Genomic DNA, 21263 nt, shown 5'->3' on the forward strand with positions numbered 1-21263 from the left:
AGAGAGTCTTCGCAGCGAGTGTTTACGAGTTGCGTGAAGCGTTCGTGCGCGCGCGCGTGAGAGCCGGGAGCGCGCCTGCAGAGAGATACCGAAAGTATTTGCGCGTGCGTGGGGATATAAGTCGAAGAGAGACGCCACCGTGACGCGCGCAAGCGACTTACACTGCGGGAGGAATCCTATGAGCTGTAAAGCTCTTTTTAAATCCTTTATATTAAGTTCGCTTGCTTGCTTGCTTGCGTGCTTGCTTGCGTGCTTGCTTGCGTGCTTGCGTGCTTGCTTGCTTGCTTACGACCGTGCAAATATTTCGCTCGTTTTTTAACCCACTTCCCGTGATCCAATCGAGCTGACATTTTCCACACAGACTCGTTGTGTGTGACAATTAATTTTCGTGAAATTTTTTTTCCAAAATTTTACACTGTTTATGGAAAACAAATTAAATATTTAATTACCAATTGCTTAATACTGGCAGGCATTCATCTGAACCATAGATTGCAGCCATCTCAAGCCAGAGGACGAGAGGACTCTAGCCGCCACGCATATAAAAGATTTAGAGTGAAAAACTTTGTTTTTACGGATTTACTTGTTCACGTACGTCCAATAGGTGGGACGGGATCAGAACGTTGCCACAACCAACGATGCAATCAGCACGATAGGAGCGCAACGTTCAGGAAAGGTCAACAAATCACCTCAGGTTAAGAATAGGGCTGTCGGAAAGACAGCGCTCCAAAGTATGTTATTAGCTAAAGCCCACTGAGCTATTAACTTATTTTTCAGAATCGACCTGTCCACAAGTGGTAGCTCAACAAAGTGGCTTATCAGGTGAAAATTTAGAACAGCAAAATAATCTAAAAAAAATCTAAACGCACGGACGGCCCTTGGCTGACATCTCGCCGAACGAGGGTACAGATTGCCACGCGGCCTGCTGGAGCGACTGGGCTCGTGGAACATCTCGCTGTTGTTGAAAACCCCTAAACGCTCCCCCCCCCCTCTTCAAAGGAATGCACTCTGCGCATCGCCACGCTCCGTCGCGCGGACAGACGTTTTGCTCAATGGAGCAGAACAAGTTGGTCCTCTAAAGCTGTTCTGGCGGTTGACATGATCTTGCTTCAGTGTGCCCCCCCTCCCACCTAAGGCTGTATCTTCAATCTCGCACCACCACCAGCATCACCAGCACCACCACCCCCCATCAAAGGGGATCATGTCTGTGTACCTACCGACGTGTGCGTTGTCATCTCCACTTGCGCTCGCGTCCGTGAGTGTTGTGTGGTTACTGTGACTACACTTCACGTGTGTATGTGTGTGTACATGTGTACACGTGTGTGTCTGTTAAGGCTATGCGGGTTATCTTGTCTGTGTGGGGGGGAGGAGGAGGGGAGTGGTGGCGTAGTGGATTAGCACACTGTGCTACGAACCCGACGACCCGAGTTTGTTCCCACTCACGGCCGTCAACATCAGCGGTGACGAGATGTCAACTACCTCGCCTGGTATACAGGAGGTCGTGGGTTCGGTCCCGACCCTGACGCCTGCTGTATATTTGGAGTTTGCATGGTGACGAGATGTTAACTCCCACGTTTGATGTGGAGGAGGACGTCTGTTCGATCCCGACCCTGGCGCCAGCTGTATATTTGGAGTTTGCGTGTCTCTCTCCCCGTGGTCGCGTGGATCTTTCTCCGGGCCCTCTGGTGTATCGCTCCGCATTTAGAAACATTCGCTCGGAATATTTGGCTGCTATACATGTCCACGCGATAAGCCACTACGGCGAGCTATGGTGTGTGGCCAGGTCGCTTATGAGAAAGATCTACATAGCTGAGCGGGCCTTACAAATATTCAGCAGGTGCCTGGGTTGGGATCGAACCCACGACCTCCTGTATACCAGGCGAGGTAGTTAACATCTCCTTCTAGATTTGAAGCTTTCGTGACTGCAAGGAATCATACTCTTAGGTTTTTATCGGTAAAGTCACGTAGGTAAAAATAAATAATAAATAATAAAATAAAAATAATAGAAATAATAATAGAAATAAAATTATAAATCACGACGTTTCGGAGGCAACACAAATCTCCGTCATCAGGTGGGACCGTCACAGCTATATTTACTCACTTGATACAGTAAATCTGGCTGTGACGGCCCCACCTGATGACGGAGACTTGTGTTGCCTCCGAAACGTCGTGATTGATAATTGTATTTCTATTATTTTTATTTTATTTTTTATTTTTACCTACGTGGCTTTACCGAAAAAACCTAAGAGTATTAACATCTCCTAGCCACCGTGCTCTCGGCGGCTGGATTCATCGACCGAAACTCGCTCACTTGCCCAAGAAATCGTAGGACAAATGCGTCTTAGAGGTCTCAACATACAAACACGACCCGCAAACTTGCCTGTTACCCCGGCAGCTACACGGCGCGCGAGAGATGTGTCTCAAGTGAAAGCGCGTTCTCTCATCCTTGCTGATGCTGATGTTGTTGTTGTTATTCTGCCGATTGTCCTTTCCGGCGTCGCGTCGTCACAGGCCACGAAGAATCGTGACGGATCTCTCACCCTTAATGTTGGGAGAACGGCCCCTCGGAAGTTGATACCACAGAGCTAACTCCGAGTGACACCCCTTCCACGCAGCTGGATTTTATCAAAATGAAGTGCAAAAGCGAACCGAATGCGATGGTTGTTATCGTTCGTTCATTCATCGGTGACGGGGCTGAGACCACAATTTCAGCATCCGATTTAATGATGAGTTGTAAGAACAGCCAGATGTTAACCCCAGCAGGGCACTCTGACCTCCGAGTCACCCAAACACCTAACACCACTCAACTTTAAATAAATATAGACAACACGTTCTACTTAATTAAATAGACTTTTTAATAAATGTTTTCTTCTACAACATCAGAGCGCAGCGCCACATTAAATACGCACTACAATGACAATAGTTTAAAGCGATTTGAAGCATGTTTTATTTGGGGAGGGGGCAGAGCTTTGTGACGTCATATTTGAGGGGGGTCTGACTTTTTGTGACGCCGTGTGACGAGGGGGGGGGGGATCAAAAATCGTCCAAAATCGCGTGACGTCATTTACGGACGGCCCCTAAAACCTTAATCCGGCCCTGCTGGGTCTACCCTAGATCGACTCGGTGTTAAATGAGCACTTGGTTAGGTATGTAAGCGTCAGCACTGCGGGGAGACAAAGGTGGCTGTGCTTCGGTGCTGGTCATAACTCCAACTTGAGAATTGGGCAGGCTTTAATAGGCGCTCGCGGACAGCACTTTCCAAACCAGCCTGTAGGGCTTTGCAGGAGGAGCTCCTTGTGTTTATATATGGGCGGTTTACACAGTAGCTGTCTCACGGAGACACTGGTGACTGTTATGAATTTATTTTCCGCCACTGGAATCAGGACTGCCTGTGCAAGCAATTGCCCCGCATTAAAAAAAAAGACGCATTAAAAAAAAAGACGCATTAAAAAAAAAGACGCATTAAAAAAAAAGACGCATTTAAAAAAAAAGACGCATTAAAAAAAAAGACGCATTAAAAAAAAAGACGCATTTAAAAAAAAAGACGCATTTAAAAAAAAAGACGCATTAAAAAAAAGACGCATTAAAAAAAAGACGCATTTAAAAAAAAAGACGCATTAAAAAAAAAGACGCATTAAAAAAAAGACGCATTTAAAAAAAAGACGCATTTAAAAAAAAAGACGCATTAAAAAAAAAGACGCATTAAAAAAAAAGACGCATTTAAAAAAAAAGACGCATTTAAAAAAAAAGACGCATTAAAAAAAAGACGCATTAAAAAAAAGACGCATTTTAAAAAAAAGACGCATTAAAAAAAAAGACGCATTAAAAAAAAAGACGCATTAAAAAAAAGACGCATTTAAAAAAAACTGTACACAAGGCCTTTATTAAATCCAGTAAAGCCATGCTGAGTCTCAAGACGATCGTAAATCGGATTGACTCAACGTCTAAAATGCTGGACTCTCCTGCAAAATAGTACTGTGACTCACTGAGGCTTTCCTGAATTAACAAAGGGCATTGATATTGTTCCTTTAGTATCTTGCCTATGACCAAACCTCATTGAAATGTCTTTTAGCTTGGTCAGTTCTCGGAAGCTTAGCAGGGGTGAGCTTGGATAATACTTGGATGGGCAATCGCCATGCACAAACAGGTGCGTATAGGCTGCATTACTTAGTGGTAGGGGCAGAGTGCGCTACCATACAGCAAAATCAATTGTTTTACTGTACTTCTATGCTCCCATGTTTATGCTCCCCTCCTTCACCGACCCACAGTAAATCGGGAGGCCCTCATCCAGCAGTGGATTTATAAAAGGGCTGTACCATGAATAGTATCTAAAAATGATATCAGGAGGGCCCTCATCAGCACTGGCGGTCTTGGTCAATCCACTGCTGGATGAAGGCCCTCCCCCAAGTCCTCACAATCCAGCTGGGCCCTGTTGGGAACATTTCGTAAATTCCTATTTATAATTTTTTTGACATTTCCTTAAAATATTAAATCAGACTATCCTTTTTCTCACAAATGTCACGATGTGTTATGTTATTGCGTTTAAAAAAAATGGAAAATGTGTTTCTGCTAAATTGAGCATCACGGCGCCAGGCGTCTGCATTGGAGGCCTCATAAACGAGTGGTGGAAATTCCACATTTCCATGGGGAGGGCCCCGCGTCTCTACAAAATGGTATTCGTTTTATTTGCCCCAGAAGGATGCTGATAATGGGCTGTTGACGCCCGACTTCGAATTCAAACTTTTCACCTTCCCGCGGCGATGCGAGCGCTGTTCCCATAGTGCCGTCTGACCAGCCAAGGATTCGGGTAAATGGCAAAGACGCAGCCCTGCAATTGCTTCGCTCACGCCACTGCTGGCAGAAGGGCCTCGGGCAGTGGGGTGCACCCTCCAGAGGGCATTTTAGCCCACCCTTCCACGCTCTTTGTTTAGCCTGCGTGCGCATCTCACGTGTTATCGCGGACTGTGCTTTATACCACATTATAAAGCATTTATTGTATTATTTGTTCTTCGTCAACGCAACTACCACCGCGTTATAGGAGTACAGAGACCCCGTATTTATTTTTTGTATTTACTTTGCAGCCCTCTGTCAGTCGACCGCTAGGTGAAGGCAGTGCCGGATTAAGCTAATGCGAGGTCTGTAGCATATGTTATAAAGGGGGCCTAAATAAAAAAAAACACGGAAATATTAAACACATACATTTTTAACTTGCATAGTAAAGTAATTGTATTTTTTCATTTGCTATACAGCCAGATAATTCGACAAATCGCTAACCTTAAGCGCCCAGTCGTTCGTAAAAGTTGAAGGCAGTATAGTACTAGAGTAATAGAGCAAGTACAGAATCACTGAACCGGAATTGATAGCTTGAAAGCATTTAGCGCGGGGCCCTTGGAAGTGCGGGGCCCGTAGCATATGCAGCTACTGTTGCTACGAGGATAATCCGGCACTGGGTGAAGGCCCTCCTCCACTCGTTGCGTCCGTTGTTTGGCCACAACTTCATCGTGCCGGTCTGTATTGGGCTGGTGGCATGGGGGACGGGGAGGCAGGTGGTACCGAATCGTTGCAGATTTCACCACCGCTCTCGTTAGCCACGGCCAGCAATCAAACTCGGTTCGTAGCTGCGTTCAGAGCGCAGTGCTCTTCTCGAACGACTGCCAACACCATTGCCCCCTTTAGGGGCCGTACAAATCCAAATGCTTTGTCATATTTCCAAAAAATTACAATAGCAATTGTGTTGTCAAATAACGTGCAGTTGTGTTTCGTGTTGTTGTCCTTCCCCCGCACCTCCGATTAGCACGGTTGGCTACGTACGGTGTGAAAGAAGTCCGACGTACACACACACCTACAGTGCGTGTTAAACATTATATCTAACTAGTGATGGCTAGCATTAATAGCTTCAAATTGAATAACAACTCAAATTTACTCACGGCCAAATATTTCATTTTTTGCAAGTTTTCTGATTGCAAAGCAGAAAGTTTGTACTTCATGGCAAGGCCTTGGGGAGAGACGAAGCTTTATTTAATGAAGAGGTGGAAATTTATTTTTTGTGCACGAGCAGACGTCCAACCCCCCCCCCCCCCCCCATAAACTTTGTTGAAACGCGACACATTCGCCGCGCACGTTTTGCCAAATGTTTACTCGCTCGAGGCAATGAGCCGAGAGCGCATATTTGGCTTAACGGATACTTAAACACGTGAATCTAAATTATTAAAACATTTTATTTTTTTATCTTGACTTAAAGCTTTCGTGACTGCATGAATTCATACTCTTTGGGTCTTTCGGTAAAGTCGCGTAGATAGAAAAAATAATAAAATAATAAAAGATCACGACGTTTCGATTGCAACACAAGCAATCGTCTTCAGGTGAAAAATGTACAGCAGGCGGACTGCTGAGGCAGGAAGAAATGTAGTGTGATAGCTACTGCAGCCAAAGGTTATACAGGTTTGAGGTGGGTACAACCATGGGTAAGTGGGCGGCGCTAGAGATGGAATTTACAAGTAAATATAAGATCGTATTTTATTTTTTATTTTACCAGGTAAGGCTCCACTGAGCTGCGATGTAGCTCTTTTTCACACATGATAGCTCAACGAAATGGTTGATATCATCACGTGGACATTTAAAGCAGCCAAATGTTCTGAACGCGTGACGTTGTTTCTAAACGTGGAGGGGAAAACCGGAGGAGCCGGAGCAAAACCCACGCGACCTCGGAGAGAGAGAAACACCAGAAATACAACAACAGGCGTCGGGGTCGGGATCGAACCCACGACCTCCTGTATACCAGGCGAGGTATTTAACATGTCACCTTGAGATCTGTGGCCAGGAGTACACTTTTGTGTGATGGCCTTTACTAGACAATCTCCAGGTTGTATTGATGAAGAGTCAATACAGCAGGGGTTGTACTGCATTGCCATACAATTTCTCATGCCGTGTAGGCCGTAGAGATTGTTTGACCATCCTTCACCACGCTGGTTCAATGCGGGCTGGTGAATGAGGGACCCAGGATTGGTTAAAATATCACTCACGAATGATGTTAGCCGCGGGCAGGATTTAAAATAATTATGTTTACAGGCCAACTTACGTTATGGAACATCTATTTTGATCATGGGACCTTTATGGCGTTCTCTGTTCTAACACTGGTGAGACAAGGTCATAAAGAAAGCTGCCTCTGGTGTAGACCAATCAGTTTCAAAGACAACGCATGTATGATATTATCAGAGCATGTTTGATTTGAAGCTTTCGTTACTGCAGTAATTACTCTTTGGTTCTTTCGGTAAAGTCGCGTCGAAAGAAGCACAGAGTGAGAGCATGTTTGTTTGCAAGTTCACCACGAGTATTGTGTGTGGATAATTCAATAAATTCTTAGGGTTTTTCGGTAAAGTCACGTAGGTAAAAAAAATACAATTAAAATTAATAAAGTAAAATAAAAATAAAATAAAAATCACGACGTTTCGGAGGCAACACAAGTTTCCGTCACGATTGCTGTATCAAGTGACTTGAAGGTCAGTTATCAGTGCTACATTGAACTGCAGTGAAGTGTTTTATGACGTACTTTCGTGCAAGATTCACTGCCATTAAATTAACACAAGATATACAGTTATACTCTGCTCAATTTTTTCGTAAATAATACAGCTTCCATCCGAGGATGGACAAGCAAGCCAGTTGAATAATAAAAACGTTAATTTAATTAAAAAATAATAGCCACTGCAAACAATGTCAATACCTTTAAAAAATGCATTCTGTGCATGTTTTGGAGTTTACGGGGGCACGGGGGGGGGGGGGCAAGGGGGGGGAGGGGCACGGGGGAGGTGCAAAGGGGGGGGGGCACGGGGAGGTAACGCTCCTCCCAAACTGGACAACTTTACGAAATTATTTTCAGTAGTTTACAATAAAGATAACAATAAATCAATCGATTATATGCACCCGCGAATCCTCATGTGAGGGACAAAGCGAACCCCTGCCTCCCCCCCACCAATATCGCAGTGACACTCGGCCTATGATGATTTCGTGCATGACTTTTCACCAAGCACGGACAGGAAATAGTTCAGGATGAAAAAAAAATTTGGGATCTGATCCCACCGCCCCCCCCCCCCACTCACACAAACTTTTGAGGCTAAATAAAAAAAATATATCTCTCACTACGTTGGCAAAACGTTTTGAATAATTTTCGCTCAGCGCTCACGCTATGAAACACGTGGGGCGACTTGTTCGCTTTGCGTGGCTCACAGAATGCGGCGTCCCAGTACTTTGGTGATTTCCCAAAAGGAATGGCCTCCAATTCGTCCAGTCTGCCCAGCAGCAGAAATTTCCCAAATTAATGTTAATCCCCCCTGGTGGGATACGACTTGGTACGCCGTTAAAAAATGTGGGGGAGGGGGGGGGGGGCGCGGAGTTGGGAGGCGCGGTGAGGTCGCGTGCATTTTTAAGCATTGTTACCCCCCCCCCAAAAAAACAAGAATGATTTATGGTCACTAATTGAAGCAATCCGTTTTCTTTTTCCTAAATGCTGGGCTACGTTGAGAATGCACGTTTGTTTCCTGCGATGTCACGTTTGATAAATGCCGTGCAACTTGTGCGTGCCGTGCACGAGCGCGCGATAACCAAAGCGGTGCGTGAAGAGCTAAGAAGAAATACGCCGCGTTCAAGTAAAATGGAAATGGGTATCGGCGAAGGAGGTTTAAAAAAAAACCTTCCAAAATTAATTCTCTCTCCGACGATCATTATTCCGCCGCTGAAAATGAGCACAGGGGCTTTCTCTCTCTGCCGCCGCACCCGCCGACCACCGTGGCAAACGCTCTCGACGGCGTCCCAGCGACAACACGCGGAGGGCAGAAGGCGCGGGGAGAGAATTCCTCCACAGATCGAACGATGGAGGACTCCGCCGCCGATCTGCGAATGCGGTTGCGGAGAAAACCCACCGGGCGTGCGTCGCCGGTGGCCGCGCCAGTGCAACCACGTCCGATGGGCACGGTTGGCTAGGTACGGTATGAAAGAAGTTCAACATACCGTAGGTGCATACGTACAACTGTCGTGGAGGTGATGCAATATAAATGATTATTTTATCGGGAACTGACCGCATCGGTCAAACGAATGCCCAAATCTTGGCCGCAATAAAGCATACGTACAACTGTCGTGGAGGTGATGCAATATAAATGATTATCCTATCGGGAACTGACCGCATCGGTCAAACGAATGCCCAAATCTTGGCCGCAATAAAGCATACGTACAACTGTCGTGGAGGTGATGCAATATAAATGATTATCCTATCGGGAACTGACCGCATCGGTCAAACGAATGCCCAAATCTTGGCCGCAATAAAGCCAGCGCCGGACGGCCGGACCCTTTTTGTGGGCCAAGGCAATGAGATCGCGTGCCTTGTGCATGCCTCCCCCGACCCCGTGGCGGTGTGAAGCGCTGCGCCCCTTGCGACGTCGCGCCGCCGTCGTCCTCACGTCGCCTCGTCGCCACGTCATTCACGAACTCGTCGCTCGTTCAATAATACTTCTTCAAGTTGAAGTTTGAGGTTTTCCGAGCTGTTGCTCGGGGGGGGGGGGGGGGTGAAAGGTCTCCCGACTCGATTGAGAGGTACCGGCTTGCCAAGAGGGCGGCAGCGGTAGCAGTCGCCGAAGCAAAAGCCCGGAGCGGGGGAGGCCACGGAGAGGAACTACCGGGCAGCCTCAAAGATGTTCTCGCAAACTTGAACATCTTTGAGACCTTCGATTTAAAGCTTTCGTGACTGCAGGGATTCATCTTCTTGGTTATTTCGGTAAAGTCACGTAGAAGGGAAATAATAAAATAATAAAAATAAAACATAAAAAAATACAATTCTCACGACGTTTCGGCCACAACGCAAGCAGCCGTTCTCAGGTGAAGAACAGGTCTGTCAGAAAGACAACGCAAGCAGCCTCAGGTGAAGAACAGGTCTGTCGGAAAGACAGACGCTGTCTTTCCGACAGACCTGTTCTTCACCTGTCAGACGCTGTCTTTCCGACAGACCTGTTCTTCACCTGAGAACGGCTGCTTGCGTTGTGGCCGAAACGTCGTGAGAATAATTTTATTATGTTTTATTTTTATTATTTTATTATTTCCCTTCTACGTGACTTTACCGAAAGAACCAAGAAGATCTTTGAGACCGGCAAACGCCTTAGGAGGCGTCGACAGGACGCGGCCCAGGCTGCTGTCAGTAGGGGGTGGCGTGAACATTGAACTCAACTCAGGGGATCGTCGAGAGGTAGAAGGAACACTTTGAGGAGCCCCTCAACCCGGTGGAGATGCCCTCCTCTCAGGATGCATCCCTGGAAACAGCTGAAGGGGGGCGGGGGAGGTCGTATCCATCACGGCTGCCGAAGTCTCTTCTGCGGCGTAGCGGCAGAGCTGCTGGGTGACGAGATCCGCTCCGAGTTGTTGAAAGCGCTGGACACCGCAGGAGTGTCGTGGTGAAACGCGCCTCTTCGATGTTGCATGGAAGGCGGGTACAGTACCTCTGGATTGGCAAACTGGGGTTGTCGGTGTCCATTTTTAAGAAAGGGGGACCAGAAGGTGTGCTCCAACTAAAGAGAAATCAAACTTTTTTTTTTCTAGATGTGAAGCTTTCGTGACTGCAAGGATTCATATTCTTAGGTTTTTTCGGTAAAGTCACGTAGGTAAAAAAAATAAAATTAATAAAAGTTAAATAAAAATTAAATAAAAATCACGACGCATCGGAGGCAACACAAGCTTCCGTCTTCAGGTGGAACCTGTTGCCTCCGAAACGTCGTGATTTTTATTAAATTTTTATTTTACTTTTATTCATTTTTTTACCTACGTGACTTTACCGAAAAAAACCTAAGAATACCCGTCCACATTCTTGGTGTTAAACCAAAGTCGTTCACCGTGGGTGTTGGACTCCGCCAAGGGTGCGTCTCGTCTCCACTCCTGTTTGTGATGTTCATGGACAGGATATCAAGGTGCAGCCGAGGTATGGAGAGCATCCAGTACAGGGGCATGGAGGTGGCGTCTCTGCTTTTTGTCGATGGCGTGGTCCTCTTTGTCCGCGTCAGTCCGTGATCTCCAGCGAGCACTTGAACGGTTTGATGGCGAGTGTAGAGCGGCTGGGATGAGGACATGCACCTCCGAGTCTGAGGTCATGGGTTCACCCCCGGCGGACGGTGGAGTGTTCTCTCCAGGTGAGGGCTGGAGGGGAACAGCTTCCCTTAGTGGAGGAGTTTAAGTACCTGGGGGTCCCGTTTGCGAGCGATTGAAAGTGGGAGCGGGAGATTGGCCGGCAGATCGGTTGCGGTGTCTGCAGTGATGTGGGCGCTGTACCGTTCCGTGGTAGTGAAGCGGGATCGCATTTCTCCAACAAAGCTCTCGGTTTGCAGATCGATCTGCGTTGCCATCCTCACCTATGGTCATGAGCTTTGGGTCATGAACGTAAGGATGAGATCGCGGTTACAAGGGTGCCGAAATGAGGTTTTTCCGCATGGTTTCTGGGCTCACTCTCCGTGATCGGGTGAGTAGCTCAGTAATCAGGGAGAGCCTCAGAGTCGAGCCGCTGCTCCTCCGGATTGAGAGGAGCCAAGTTGAGATGGTTCGGCACCCAGTAAGGATGCCCCCCCCCCCCGGTAGACTCCCCCTGGAACTCTTCCGGGCAGCAGCAGCAGCAACGTCCCACTGGGCGGAAGACCTCGGGGCCTGCCCAGGTCACGCTGCTGCTGCTGGTGGGACGATGTCACTCGGCTGGCCTGGGAACGCCGGGGAATTCTCCAGGAAGAGCTGGTGTCTGTCGCCAGGGAAAGGGAGGTCTGGACCGCCACTACTCAACACACTGCTTCCACGACCCTCACCAGGACACGCAGATTGAGAAACGAACTCAATCAATAATACATAATTAATAACTAATAAATAATCTATAAATAAAATAATAAAAATAAAACATAATAAAATAATTCTCACGACATTTCGGCCACAACGCAAGCAGCCGTCCTCAGGTGAAGAACAAGGCTGTCCGAAAGACAGCGTCTGAATGTTCTTCACATGGCTGTGGAGGCAAATGCATTGAGTACGGTTTTAGGTTTGCTAATATTTATTTTTCAGGTATCGTCATTGCAACACGCTCTCCTTGAGTTTAAAACGTATAATAAGTCAGCATTAAGGGCAATGTCTCTCCTTTTTTACTCTTTCCCAGCGGAGTCTTTTATTCTTTGTTGGGTTATATTTCCATGAATTCACAACGGGACAACTCTGCAACCGGGCAAAAAAAATATGTCAGTCAGCAAAAAAGATCGTCTTTAAAAAATATATTTATTTTATTTCCACAAAGTGCGTGTTTTTCTTTTTCCATTTTCACGTTTTAAGTTCCTCAAGTTTCATCCGTGAATGGGAAGGGGAAAAATAGAAAGTCGGAGAGATTTGTTTTTGTTCCCCCGTGAGAATGAAGTGTGTATATTATGTGAAAGAAGTATTTTTTTTATTATAATGAAGTTTTTTATTATTATAATGAAGTGTGCGTATTCATAGAATGAAGAGTGCCCATTATGAGATTTAAGCATGCGTATCATGAGAATTAAGTGTGCGTATCATGAGAATTAAGTGTGTTTTTTTAAAAAGAGAATGAAGAGTGCGTATTATCAGAATGAAGTGTGCGTGTTATGAAAATGAGATGCGCGTATTATGAGATTCAAGTGTGCCTATCACTTCTCACTTGCCACGCTCGTAAGCTCCTTCTCTCGTATCTGAGAGAGGGGGGGGGGGCAGACAAACACCGCTCCGTTGCCTCTCAGCACCAGAACACATCCTTAGCTCTAAAATAAGGAGACAGACGTCAGACTATCTGAAATTGTGGTCCCCATTTATCCCAAATCCTCCAACTTGTCCGCTTTTTTCTTCTTGCTTCTTTCGGTAAAGTCACGTAGAAGGGAAATAATAAAATAATAAAAATGAAAACATAATAAAATAATTCTCGCGACGTTTCGGCCACAACGCAAGCAGCCGTCCTCAGGTGAAGACCAGGTCTGTCGGGGAGACAGCGTCTTATTTTAATTATTTTATTATTTCCCTTCTACGTGACTTTACCGAAAGAACCAAGAAGATTAATCCCTGCAGTCACGAAAGCTTTAAATCGAAATGTGTCCGCTTTTATTTATGTATCTGCTATGAACAAGGGACACGGCCAAAAATGTCGCAGTGTTGCATTTCCCCCCATTGATTCGCGAGTGCTTTGGCTAAGGCCGTGGAACGCCTCGTTTGTTAGTTGTGCAATGTTCCTTAACTAACTTACTAACTACTACTTGACTCCCTTTTATTTCACAGGCTAATTTGCCCACTGAGCTATACGGCTCTTGTTTCAGAAGCGACCCGGTCACAAATGCACTTCTGCGGCCGTCTGGAACGCTCTCCTTTTCGATCTTAGCAATCCACTGGAGCTATGCACTTGGCAATCATCGGGATTGAAAATTCATTCCTTTAGAACCGCTTTTTGTGTTTTGTTCATTGTCCTTCGTCCGCACCTCCGATTAGCACGGTTGGCTACATACTGTGTGAAAGAAGTTCAACACACGTGCATTCCCACGAAAGTGTGAGACACGCGTCAAAACCTATCCCCGTGAAGGAACTAAAACTATTAAGTGTTTTACTGGTAGGAACCCACTGGTTCCACCAGCCCACAGGGGATTATTGTGTCCGTTCGTCCGTCGTGCAGGGAGGGGCTGGGTGGGAAGGGAGGGGCTGGGTGGGGAAGGGAGGGTGGGGAGGGGCTGGGTGGGGAGGGTGGGGCTGGGTGGGGAGGGGAGGGTGGGGATGGGCTGGGTGGGGAGGGTGGGGAGGGGCTGGGTGGGGAGGGTGGGGAGGGGTTCGGTGGGGAGGGTGGGGCTGGGTGGAGGGTGGGAGGGGTGGGGCTGGGTGGGGAGGGGCTGGTCACCCCGTGGTGCCCTTATAAAACTCAACGTTTAACCTACTCACGCCGGCTTGTGCCCGCCCTCACAGTCGGCCATATTTGCGGAATACACCACGCCGCCGTTGACCCTGGCCATTGACCGAGCAACCCAACGTTCCGACCAGCTCCCTCCGCAGGAATGTGTTAATATTGCCAGGCAAGGCCCACTGAGCTTCATACCGTAGCTATTTCTCAGAAGCGACCGCGCCACAATTGACAGCGTGACGAAGCGGCTTTTATCATCACGTGGACATTTCCACAAGCAGTCAAATTACTCGCAAGGACCGTGGCTCTGCTCGCTCTCTCTGCAAATATTGACGATTTTTTTTCACGTTGAGTCTTTGTTTTGTTGTCGCTGCTGCTGCTGCTGCCGCCGTGATAATGCAGCGTCACTTAATCTTCTTCTTCTTCTTCCACGTGGCGCTGTCCCGTTCTCCTTGCCAACCTTCTTCTCCACCCTGCCCTGTCCTGCGCCATCTCTCTTTCTGCTCCTCGGGTCACCGATCGCACCACATCGCCCCCTCCCCCCACCTCTTCTTCTGCCTTCCTCTTGATCTCTTTCCTTCCAATTGCATCACTTGCACCGTCTGACCCACATCATGCTCCTGCTGTTTCTCCACGTGACCGAACCACACCAGAGCCTTTTCTCTCTCTCTCTCATCTTCTCTGTGATGTCTACCACCTTGAGTCTTCTTCTCAGTTCTTCATTTCTCACGTTATCCTTACTTGTTGAACCCAACATCCACCGCAACGTCCTCATCTCTGTGACTGACATACTGTAGCTTGGTCCGCCCTCTTTCTTGTGACCCAGCACTGGGCCCCATACAACAGCACCGGCTTCACCACCGTCTTGTACTATACACTACACTATACACTACACTATACACTACACTATACACTACACTATACACTACACTATACACTACACTATATAATTTTCCCTTCAACCAAACTGGCACCGTCTTATCGCACACCATGCCAGTCACCCCTCGCCATTTCAGCCATCCAGCATCACTTAATCTCGCTTTTAAAGCAGCCACGGTCAGCTGGCAACAACAAAAATAACACGGGACCAACTGTGTAACAAAGCAAAACAAACTCAGATAAATTATTCACAAATGTGTTGGCTTGTTGTTGTTGTGGATTTTTTTTCCGGGGCCTCCTGTTTTCCCCTCCACATTTAGAAACATGCGTTTGGACATCATGGGACCTCCTTTGCCAGAACCAAAATATGAAAATAGGTTTTCCACTTTTTTTCTGGCAACACAACAGGTGTTAAGATGTTAGAACACGAAACTGAAACTGGTGTGGATCAATCAGTTTCAAAGACAATGCATATATGATCAGAGGATGTGTTTTGTTTGCATTCGGACCGCAAGCATTGTGGTTAATGCAGACCTGATTCTTTGTAAAAGGTTTCAGTTTGGTGTTTTAACATCTTAACACAACTGTTTTGTTGCCAGAAAAAAAGAGGAAAACCTATTCTCATGCATTTCGCGAATTTAGACAATTTGGCTGCTATGAATGTCCAAATGATGGCCTAATTTGTTGAGTATTTCTAGATTTGAAGTTTTCGTGACTGCAAGGATTCATACTCTTTGGTTTTTTCGGTAAAGTCACGTAGGTAAAAAAATAATAATACAATAAATAAAAAAAACAACTAAATTAAATCACGACGTTTCGGGCGCAACACAAGCCTCCTTCTTCAGGTGGGGCCACGTAGCGAAAGCGCAACTGCTTCAGTGTGTTGAGCTATCATTTGTCGCCATGTCGCTTCTGAACAATAAGTTAATACGTCAGTGGGCTTTGCCTGGTAGGGTTGGGATGGTTTAGTGTTGTATTTGTATGTGTGTGTGGGTGATGTGTTTACCTTTCTTGTACTTTACACTCCTATGGTGTTGTTGTGCTGTGTTTGTTGTTGTAAAGTTCTTAACCCGTGCCCACTACTGGAGGCCTGTGAAAATAAAGCTTTATAGGTCATCGGATTCCTCCAGAATAAATTAAAAGATGCTGATTTAGTTTCTGAACTGTGCTCGTACACCACTGCCAATGTAACAGCAGCGGCACTGCGAAATAATCCCCAATATTCGGATTCTTTTCTGAGGCTGTCTCCCACCCCCCCTAATAAAAATAAACACGTGTTTAGCAATAAATCAATAAATCTGAGTAATGTTTCTTGAAATTAAAAGTGTGTTGTTGTCGTTGTTGTTCGGAAAAATGGAAGGAACGGGAAAGAGAGGGAGGCTTCGCAGACTCACAAAGAATGCCAATGTGGCCACGACATTGGGCGTATTGCAACAGTAACAGAGGTAAGTTGAAGCAAATGACGGTGAACACCTCCAGGATTTCTGCCCATGGATCGTGATGGTAATAGTGATGATGATGACATTTTCTTGTTATTCCTCCACCTTGTTTACCATTGTGTTTTCGTCCAATGGTATTTTTTCAAATTATTCGTATATATGTTTAAAAAAACACTTATTGTACACGCCAGTGTGTTGTGTTTGTTGTTGATCGTATATTTATTAAAAGAGGGAAGATTCATCTCTTTGGTTCTTTCGGTAAAGTCACGTGGAAAATCAAATCTAATAATACTAGATTTCGACGTTGTGGTTGCAACACAAGCAACCATCATCAGGTCAGAATGAATGATAAAACACAGACACGGGAACACCATAGGCAGACACACATGCAGAGAGATACACACAAAGGCACACCGAGCGAGACACACACCAAGATAAAACACAGACACGGCAACAACACAGGCAGGCAACATGCAGAGAGAGACACACACAAAGACACACACTCTGCATGTTGTCTGCCTGTGTTGTTTCCGTGTCTGTGTTTTATCATTTATTCTCATCGAATGATGGTTGCTTGTGTTGCAACCGAAACGTCGCATTCTATTATTGTTTGATTCTATTTTCTACGTGACTTTACCGAAAGAACCAAAGAGTAATTCCTGCGGTCACGAAAGCTTCAAATCCAGAAAAGATTCATATTCGGCGATCCTCTGGCACGATATATCAGAATCGGAATATTTTATACTGGAGGAATCCTAAACGAAACTTTCAACTATTTTTCATTTTACCAGGTAAGGCACACTGAGCTATATATCTCGTTCTCAGAAGAAACCTGCCTATCACAAATGATAGCCCAGCGAAGCGGCTTATCATCACGTGGGAATTGATAGCAGTCACATACTCTTAAACGCCTGATGTTGATTCTAAATGTGAAGGGAAATCCCGGAGGACCAGGAGAAATATCCACGCGACCACGGGGAGACAGACACACAAACTACAAATATACAACAGGTGTCAGGGTCGGGATCGAACACACGACCTCCTGTATACCAGGCGAGGTAGTTAACATCTCCTAGCCACTGTGATGATGATGATGATGAGAGAGAGACGCAGACTCCAAATATACAGCAGGCATCGTCAGGGTCAGGATCGAACGCACGACCTCCTGCATACCAGGCGAGGTAGTTAACACCTCGCCACAATGGCGCCCAAACCGATGATCTATGAAGCTCTTTTCACAAATGTCCAGTAGATGCAGCTTTGAACGCTCTCACAAATAGAATATAAATAAAAGTGCGAGAGATGCGTCAGGAACGTGAAACGTGTGAAGGATCCCATTCTCAGTAGGAGGGCATGGCCTGGGATTCCGTGCACAAAGGAACTCAAACGGCCACCTCGAGGCACATTCGCTGGAAACTGTAAACGGATCTCTAAGCCGTGTTTTTGTGATAATTAACACAGCGTGTTTCTGTGTGTGTGTGCGCACGTACACGGGCCCGTGACTGCATTTTCGCGTGTTTCGCCGTAGAATGTAAAATGGTTGCATCACGCTGGAAGGTGAAAGGTGCAGCCCTGCAGTTGCTCTGCTCATGCAACTGCTGCCAGAATGACCTCCACTTCCCTAGCTGGGCTGTGACTGCTGCACATCGACACTGGAGGGCTGTCACTGCTGCACATCAACACTGGGGGGCTGTGACTGCTGCACATCGACACTGGAGGGCTGTCACTGCTGCACATCAACACTGGGGGGCTGTCACTGCTGCACATCCACACTGGGGGGCTGTGACTGCTGCACATCAACACTGGGGGGCTGTGACTGCTGCACATCCACACTGGGGGGCTGTGACTGCTGCACATCAACACTGGGGGGCTGTCACTGCTGCACATCCACACTGGGGGGCTGTGACTGCTGCACATCCACACTGGGGGGCTGTGACTGCTGCACATCAACACTGGGGGGCTGTCACTGCTGCACATCCACACTGGGGGGCTGTGACTGCTGCACATCAACACTGGGGGCTGTCACTGCTTCACATCAACACTGGGGGGCTGTCACTGCTGCACCTCAACACAGGGGGGCTGTGACTGCTGCACGTCAACACTGGGGGGGCTGTCACTGCTGCACCTCAACACTGGGGGGCTGTGACTGCTGAACATCAACACTGGGGGGCTGTGACTGCTGAACATCAACACTGGGGGGGGCTGTCACTGCTGCACATCAACACTGGGGGGCTGTCACTGCTGCACTTTAACACTGGGGGGCTGTTACTGCTGCACGTAAATTAACGAAACGTTCCGCGAATCTTTCGGCCAAGGGGGAACCATTTTAAGTGCCGAACATTTACCCCCGGTTTTTTTGCCGTGTGGTTATTTTTTTTGTTGCTTTTATTTTACTGCTTCAGCTAAATTCTTCGGCGTAAAAAAAAAAACCGAGGTAGGTTAATGGTTTTGTTATTTATTTTCACCGCGATAATTTTTTGCCGAGGCAGCAGAAATCCACTCGCTTCTGCTGTGCGGTTGTTACGAACCACATTTATCGCGTGGAATGGCAGCTGGCGGCTCTTGCCGTAGAGCCAGCGGGGTCGGGAATCAGAATCAGAAAGGGTTTTATTCGCCATGAAAGTTCGCACAGACAAGGAATTTACTTTGGCAGGAAGGTGCATACATTCAACATGTAGCAATCTTAAAACTTAAATAAGTGGTATACAGTCTAACTATACTAAAGTTACAAAGTCTAACTAATACTAAGGGGCTAAAGTATGTAAAATTTAGAATAAGTATACCATATAAAATGTGAATTAGCCGTAATATACAATCTTAAAATACAAAAATACAAATAAGGTAACACGTTGTAAATATGGCAAGGTGTAATTATGTAGATACAATGTTACAGTAAGTGTAAAAGTCATTTTAAGTGTAAAAGTAATTTTAAGCCCTTGGCCTTGTTAAAGAGGCCAACAGCGGATGGGAAGAAACTGTTTTTAAATCCTTTATATTAAGTTCGCTTGCTTGCTTGCTTGCGTGCTTGCGTGCTTGCTTGCTTACGACCGTGCAAATCTTTCGGTCGTTTTTTAACCCACTTCCCGTGATCCAATCGAGCTGACATTTTCCACACAGACTCGTTGTGTGGAAAATGTTTAGGGAACATATTTAATTACCAATTGCTTAATTAGCAATTGCTTAATGCTGGCAGACAATCATCTGACCCATAGGTGGCAGCCATCTCAAGCCAGAGGACGAGAGGACTCTAGCCGCCACGCATATAAAGGATTTAGAGTGAAAAACTTTGTTTTTACGGGTAAATTTTTTATGACGTGAGGTTTTGGTCCTGATGGACCGCAGCCTTCTGCCGGAGGGGAGTAGCTGGAACAGAGAGAGTGTCCAGGGTGAGAGGAATCGGCCACAATCTTCCTCGCTTGCCTCAGGGTCCTCGGGGTGTGCAGGTCCTCAAGGGTAGGCAGATTGCAGCCAATCACCTTCTCAGCAGTGCGGATGATACGCTGCAGTCTGCTCTTGCGGCTCTTGAAATTCGAAAAGCACAACGGTGATTTTGGTGACTTAGTACAGCAACATCGGTGTGTTGGAGAGCAAAGCGACAAGATTTACCAGTAAATCACAAGTAATTACAACGTGCATCATCAGGCGACAGCCACATCTGGCGCAACGTCGCACTCAGATCGTCAATGTTGTGGATTTGCTCTCCAACACACCGATGTTGCTGTACTCGTAACGATTTGGCACGTTCTGTTTACGGGACAAACCTTACTAATTGGCTGTGTCGGGTGGTGCCGGGTTTAACGACACATTTATATATGTACGCGATCTAACGCCAAAAAAACTGTATACGGATGATATTGGTCGCGAAAGCGCGACTACGGTTACATTTATCTAAGAGGTGTTTTTTTTCGTGACCGAATTCGAAAAAAATCTTATCCTTTGTTGTCATTCTGGTTGGGGGCCGTCCATAAATGACGTCACGCACCTGGGGGGTGGGGGGGGGTCAGACATTTGTGACGATGTGTGACGAGGGGAGGGGGTTGTTTGAGAAATGTGACGTCACATCAAAATGCGCAACTTTAAATAAATATAGAATTGTTATGACAACACTAATTGTTATAACAACACTCCTACAACATCAGAGTGCAGCGCCACATTAAATACGCACTACAATGACAATAGTTTAAAGCGATTTGAAGCATGCTTTATTTTCAAAATGTAAATATGGTTTTGGGGGGCGGGGCGGGGGGGCAGAGCTTTGTGACGTCATATTTGAGGGGGGGTCTGACTTTTTGTGACGTCATTTATGGACGGCCCCTTGCCGAGATCCTGTCGTAGAGCAGCACCCTCCGGCAGCAGTCGAAACGTGCCGATGAGTGAAACTCAGTCAAGTCGAAACCAGTGCAAGTGCGTCCCTGTTGAAAGAGATTTCGAACACACGAGAATTGTAATGATTTTTGTCACCCATATAGATGTTGTGTTCTACTAATACACGCGCAAAAAAATGGGCAGAGAAAGCGCAAATACGCGTGCGAATTATGCACGTGATTAATTCATTAACCCATTGATTCATTCTTGATTTGAAGCTTTCGTGACTGCAGGAATCCATAGTTTTTAGTTCTTTCGGTAAAGTCACGTGGGTTGAAAAATAAAACAAATAATAATAATAATACACCACAATTTATTCATGTTGGCTTACGCGTGTGTTGGATGAATGCACAGTGGCCCTAAATGTTAGTACGCTGCCCTCAGAGCCTGGCAAAAATTTGAGTTCTATTCCTGGCCACGGCAACCATCAACAGCGAGTGATATATTGATGCGATAAAAAAACAAATAACGATCCAGAGTGGACTTTAAAAGCGTCCAATGAAGCGAACATGAGTTATCTCTCTTACAAAATAAAAGATGGACTTATCAAAGTATGTATTTTTTTTTCCATTATAACCCCGTCACTCACGTCTACTGTGGAAATTTGAATTTGCCAGTACGGCGTTCGTAGCCTCGGGGAGCGACACAAGAAGAGAAAAAAGAAACCGATCGCGCCAGACAGTTTAGCG

The 21263-nt window shown here is 46.3% G+C and overlaps 1 long non-coding RNA gene across 1 annotated transcript in view; it reads left to right on the top strand.

The window, feature by feature from the left end:
• Positions 1-215: 215 nt before the first annotated feature.
• LOC133356184 (uncharacterized) overlaps positions 216-21263 on the top strand; it is a 358360-nt gene continuing 337312 nt past the window's right edge. The window contains exon 1 of the long non-coding RNA XR_009756819.1: positions 216-249. This is a non-coding gene — a long non-coding RNA (uncharacterized LOC133356184). The remainder of the gene's footprint in view (positions 250-21263) is intronic.

Source organism: Lethenteron reissneri, chromosome 53 (genome assembly GCF_015708825.2).
Source record: "Lethenteron reissneri isolate LAM-NWPU_2019-01 chromosome 53, ASM1570882v1, whole genome shotgun sequence".
Taxonomy (NCBI): domain Eukaryota; kingdom Metazoa; phylum Chordata; class Hyperoartia; order Petromyzontiformes; family Petromyzontidae; genus Lethenteron; species Lethenteron reissneri.